Source organism: Panthera tigris, chromosome B1, assembly GCF_018350195.1.
Source record: "Panthera tigris isolate Pti1 chromosome B1, P.tigris_Pti1_mat1.1, whole genome shotgun sequence".
NCBI lineage: Eukaryota > Metazoa > Chordata > Mammalia > Carnivora > Felidae > Panthera > Panthera tigris.
The window spans coordinates 193,158,699-193,164,741 of NC_056663.1; the positions used below are offsets into that span (position 1 = coordinate 193,158,699).

Consider the following 6,043-nt stretch of genomic DNA (forward strand, 5'->3'; position numbering starts at 1 on the left):
TATTGTGAGATTGTGAAGTCTAGAAATCGAAATTGGACAGAATGCTTAATAATAAACAATTGCAATGTGCCAATCACTTGCTTATCTTCCGTGCTCCCCACTCAAATATAAATGCGGAAACTTTTATGTCTTTTACTACTCTTGCTTCAGCTCTTAAAAGAGCACAGGCACACGGTATGCACAAAATATTTGCTGAATAAATTAATAATTTAATTAACCTCTTTTGGGTTACCTGGGTGGCTTAGCCGGTTGAGCGTCCTACTTCATCTAGGTCATGATCTCGTGGTTGGTCCGTTCAAGCCCCACATTGGACTTGTCGCTGTCAGCTCAGAGCCCGCTTTGGTTCCTCTGTCCCCCTCTCTCTGCCCCTCCCCTGCATGTGCTCTCCCAAAAATAAATACACATTTTTAAAAACTTAATCTCCTTTTGTGTATATATGTTAGTTTTTCAGGGTAAATGACAAGATGTAGGATTAGTGGACATAAGGTTATATGAATTTAGCCTTGATACACAGTGTTAAATACTTCTAATTGGCTACTAATTCATCATTTAATTGCCTAATTAATTTAAAAATATTTTTTATGCCTGTGTTTTTTAACTGCTTTTATATCTGGCCAGCACATTTAGTTGTTTCTGAGAATAGCTTTCCCTTCTTTTAGGAAGTATGCCTTCTCTTTTCCTTCTGATGGGAATCGCCAAGTTAAACGAACTCATCTTCTGTTGCAGTGGGTTGTGTCAGGGGTGGGACCAGACTCAAGGTGGGCCAATCCTGGAAGCCCCTCTCTCAGGTCACCAATGATTGGTCCAGGGGTGATCATGGATTTTAATCAGGGTCAGTGAATCCCTTCCTTAGGATTTTTGGACCTGGGGAACTCAAAAATTGAGTTAGTCATTTTCGGTTGGTTGAATCCATAAGACATAAAATTCATGGTTCTCCACTTTCCACCAAATGTAGAAAGCCAGTCAACACCAAGAAAGAGAAATCTGAAAACAACATGCAGAGAGGAAAGAAGGGAAGAGTCCAAATGTGGTTTGAATGCCTGGTTCCCAGTGTTTCAGGAGCTCTGAGATTCGGGAAATATCCCAATTTATTTCCATTGATTATAATAATAATGTATTTTTTTAATTTGTTTATTCAAGTTAGTCGAACCTGGCTTTCCTCCATATTTGGAACCAAGAGTCATAACAGTGAAGCCTGCTGTACAGCAGATACCTTGACTTATAGTATCTCATATACAGCAACATATAAAAGTACCCATTTTCCCATATATCTGTCTATAAAGTATATTATCAATATTTAAGATTTTTTGTCAGTATGCTGGGTGAAAACAATGATATCACCTTATCATTTAAGTCTTCTTATTGGCTATTTGTAATTCTGTGAGTTGTTGATACATAATGGTAATTTTTCTGTGGGGTTGTATTTCTCTTTAAAAAAATTTTTTTTTTAATGTCAACTTATTTTTGTCAGAGAGAGACAGAGTGTGAGCTGGGGAGAGGCAGAGAGACAGAGGGGGGACACAGAATCTGAAGCAGGCTCCAGGCTCTGAGCTGTCAGCACAGAGCCCAATGCGAGGCTCAAACTCACCAACTGTGAGATCATGGCCTGAGCCGAAGTCAGATGCTTAACCAACTGGGCCACACAGGTGCCCCTATATTTTTCTTATTAATTGGAAGGAATTCACTAAATATTATGGTTGTTGATCTTTGTTAGTTATAGACGATGCAACTATTTTTTTCCTGGTCTGTTACATGCTTAAGAATTTTGTTCATGTATGTATTACCACATAGAGGTTAATAATTTGTATATGTTCATATCTATTATATTTTTCCCTTGTAATTTCTGAGCTTTTTGACTTGTTTAGGAAGGCTTGTCCTACCTCCAGCTTATTTTAAAAAATTAAAATTTCCTGTTTTTGCAGATATATACGTTTATTTTCTGCATTTTATTTTACTCTAATCCAATCACGATACTTTGCCCTTTGATATAGAATTTAACACTTACTTGGCAAGATGGCTGGCATTATCTCTACTTCTCAGATTATGATCGAGAAAATGAGATTCAGAAAGTTGTCCAGGTTATCTACAGGAAATTCTGAGATTACGCCACTACGCTCATGCTCTTTCAACCTTGAGTTGCCATCTCTGCAAAATATAGCTGAGAAAACAGGTCACTTATAATTACTGGAATTTATTTCCTTATCTTTCCATTCACTCTCCAAGTGATATGAATGGTTAATATTACAAATTAACATAACAAAATAGATATTTATTGTGTAAGGGACCTGATGTTAGCACAAAATTGTGATATAAATGAATCCTGTGCCTAATTATGTCCTTGATTAAAGATGGATGGATGGATGGATGGATGTAGGACAGCATCACTCAGGAACTAGGGGTGGCAAGGATCACACTGACCCTATCTGTAGTGAGAGAGCCAAGGTGAAGCAAGAAGCCAAGGTTTAGAGTAAGATGAGGAAAAGTTGGCTGTCAGGTGTGTGCAGCAGGCTGTCAGGGCAGAGCAGGCGGCTGTCTGGAGGTCTCAGCTCATCACTGCTGTTCCCATAATCACTACTTGTGGCTCTATTCTCTGAATTTCCAGAGTCCTTCCAAAGACCTCTTATAGCTCTTTTTTCCTTGTCTGTTTTGCCCAATACGCTGTGTCCTTCCAAGTGTGGCACTGAGTCTTTGGGTTCTGTATGCCTGTGCCCTTGCAGTACAAGGTATAGAACAGAACTGTGGTCAACACACAGTGTCGAGGGCCAGCGGGGGCTGCTGAGCTTCAGAATGTGGTCCGTGAGCTCATTTCAAGAGGGAAAACTTAGAGAGTTGCCGTGTTATCGATGCTTTTCAAAGAAATCTAGGTATTATAATTTTGGTGGCTAAAAAGCAATGCTAAAGTTAATGTTCTTCTATTCAATAAAGTGGGTAGGTAATTCAAGTTCCAAGAATAGATGTGTTTTTTCTGTGGAGCCCAATATGGCTATTTTCCTTTTGAGTGAAAGAAACATGGCCTCCAAATAATGCGCGCACACACACACACACACACACACACACACACACGCCATACCCCCGTAACCATACCCATACGTACATACATACGTATTATGCTTGAATTTGCCTTCGTACAAAAGGGGGCTGCTCACCCCTGGAGTCCGTGCTCAGCAAATGCCTCATCCGGTAAGGGTTCAATGCTTTAGTTTCCAGACACATTCAATTGGCAACGTAGCTACTTTCCCTATTGATGGATCCCACCAGAGGACCAACACTAGCCTCAGCTGCTTCCTCCCGGCTGGTCCTTCAAGAGCAATAAGGTGTGTAGTAAAGCCTGCCAGCTGCCCAGTGCAGTGCCAACCTCACAGCGATGTTCTTTAAATGACGGCCGAACCATTCGTCTAAATGCAGTCACAGGGGCGATGGCGGTGTGGAGGTATGCCACGCGGATCTTCCCTCCAGAGAACCTGCTGTGGGGACCTCAGCTGATAGCAGCTGTTGGACTTTTCCTATCTGATGGTGCCATGGCCCTGCTTCCCCTCGATTCCTAGCCAACATTTGAGCATGGCAGGGGCACAAGAGCCAGGCCTTTCCTCCCTGACATGGGGTTCCTCCAGCAGGCAGTGTTTGCTTGCGGAACCCCCGCTGGCCTGGTTGAGACTTTCTGAGAATCACACTGTGGTCTGAGGCTCTTCCCAACTGATCCTCCTTCCTTCCCTCTCTCCTTTCACCGGCGTCTGACTTGTGTCATGGTCTGAATGCTCTCCCTCTGCTCCCTCCTCCCTTGTCTTATAGGTGTTCTTCCCAGGAAGACTTTTGTGTCCATTCTTGGTGTCTGTCTCTCAGAGAGCCTGAGTTGATACAGTAGTTCACCAAAAAAAAAAAAAAAAAAAAAAAGGAATTTTTGTCCAATAAATGTTCTGTGGCATTTATTTCATGCCAGGCATAGTTCTAAGCATTTTACGTATGCTGAGTCACTTAGTCCTGACCTCAGCTCTGCAGTGAATTATTTTCATTCTGCAGATGAGAACACTGAGGTACAGAGAGATTATGTGAACTTGTCTCACATCACAGAACTAGTGTGGCAGGGCTAAAATTTACTTCCACTGCCTGGTGTTGTCTCTTATATTAGGAGTCCTTCACTAAGCTGAGATTGCAGTATTTAAAGGTAAGTATTTTTTGTATGTTTTTATTTAAATTCCACTTAGTTAACATACAGTGTGACATGAGTTTCAGGTGCACAATATAGTGGTTCAACACTTCCATACATCACCCAGTGCTCCTCACAAGTGCCCTCCTTAATCCCCATCACCTATTTCCCCCATCCCCCCCACCACCCCTCTGGTGACCCTCAGTTTGTTCTCTATAGTTAAGAATCTATTTCTTAGTTAGCCCCCCACCCCTTTTAAATATATTCACTAAATTTTGCTCCATTACTTTGCATGATACCCAGCTAAAGAAATAAGAGTTTCCCCCCAAGACGAGAAGGAAACTGGCTGCACTGAATTTGCTAAGACAGAAAATCCTCAATGTGGCAACTTCCTAAGGGATTTTCAAGAATATTTTCAAGAATTTTGGCTAATTTTCTGACGTTAGAGCCTACTCCTGCAACTCCACTAGAAAACCTTGCCTGGATGAAGCAAGTCTGTGAATTGTCATTCTGAACAGCTAACTTCTCCAGACTACTGGGGGATAATTAGCAAGCAAATGTTATTCTCTGGAAAATGCACTAGGTAATGTACCTGCTTCTAGTGATTTAAACCCCTGGACCACCTGTGAAATTGCTGCCCATTTTAGAAAGAAGAAACCTCAGTGGTGCCTGAGTGGCTCAGTCAGTTAAGGGTCTGTGTTGGGCTCTACCCTGATAGCTCAGAGCCTGCTTGGGATTCTCTCTCCCTCTTCCCTTGCCCCTCCTGGTCTTGTTCACATGCATGGGCTCTCTCTCTCTTTCAAAATAAATAAACATTTAGGAAAGAAAGGAAGGAAGGAAGGAAGGAAGGAAGGAAATAAGGAAAGAAGGAAAAAGGAAAGGAGGGAAGGAGGGAGGGAAGGAAGAAGAAACCTGAACTGAATATATAAAATAAATGGCCCAAAGTCAGAGCTAGCAAGTAGCTGAGCCAAATAGAAACCAACCCTTGTTGATTAGCTTATGGCTTTTGTTTACTTGTATTCATTTTCATCATTTTTAACTTTGCCAGCTGACTAGACTCTATCTTTCTGAGCCCCCAAATTTAAATAAAAAATAGCCTTGGGGTGCCTGGGTGGCTCAGTTGGTTGAGTGTCTGACTTCGGCTCAGGTCATGATCTCCTGGTTCGTGGGTTCAAGCCCCACGTTGGGCTCTGTGCTGACAGCTCAGAGCCTGGAGCCTGCTTCAGATTCTGTGTCTCCCTTTCTCTCTGCCCTCTCCAGCTCGTGCTCTGTCTCTGTCTCTCTCTCTCTCAAAAATAAATAAACGTTAAAAAAAATAGCCTTGCCTTGATGGACTATCAATGGCACAATGGCAATCATACCCACTTTGGCCTTTTCATGATGTCACAGGGACGTCTTTGTGAATCATAATTACTTTAATGCTAACATTTGTGATGTTATTTATGATTTTAAATGAGCACATCTGTTACTCACTTTTTTCATTCAACAAATGTCTGTGGAGTACCCTTTGTGCAAGTAGGCAGAGCTCTGAAATGGGGGGCCAAGATTCCCTGCCCCCAGTGTACATGTTTTATATAGTCCCCAGGATTGCGGATATGATAGATTTTGCTCCTGTAATTGGGCTATATTCCTTGACAAGTCAGGAAGTCCTTGAAGGTCAGGTCTCCTGACCTTAAGGTCAGGAGATTATCCAGGTAGGCCTCATTGAATCACATGACTCCTTTGAAAACAGTTTTCCAGCTGGTTATTGAAGAGGAAGTCAGATATTCAAAGCACAAGAAGGGTTTAGTGTGCAGTTGAGCCTTAAACGTGGAGGAGACCACATGTTAAGGAACTTGGGTGGCCTCTAGGAGCTAAGGATGGCTCCTGGATGACAGTTAGCAGGGGAATGAAGACCTC

At 42.1% G+C, this 6,043-nt stretch overlaps 1 non-coding gene across 1 annotated transcript; it reads left to right on the top strand.

Annotated features, from left to right (window-relative positions):
- The first annotated feature begins 5,249 nt into the window (after nucleotides 1–5,249).
- TRNAR-UCG lies at nucleotides 5,250–5,334 on the top strand. Its single transcript has one exon. It is a non-coding gene; the product is annotated as a tRNA-Arg (tRNA).
- Nucleotides 5,335–6,043: the final 709 nt, after the last annotated feature.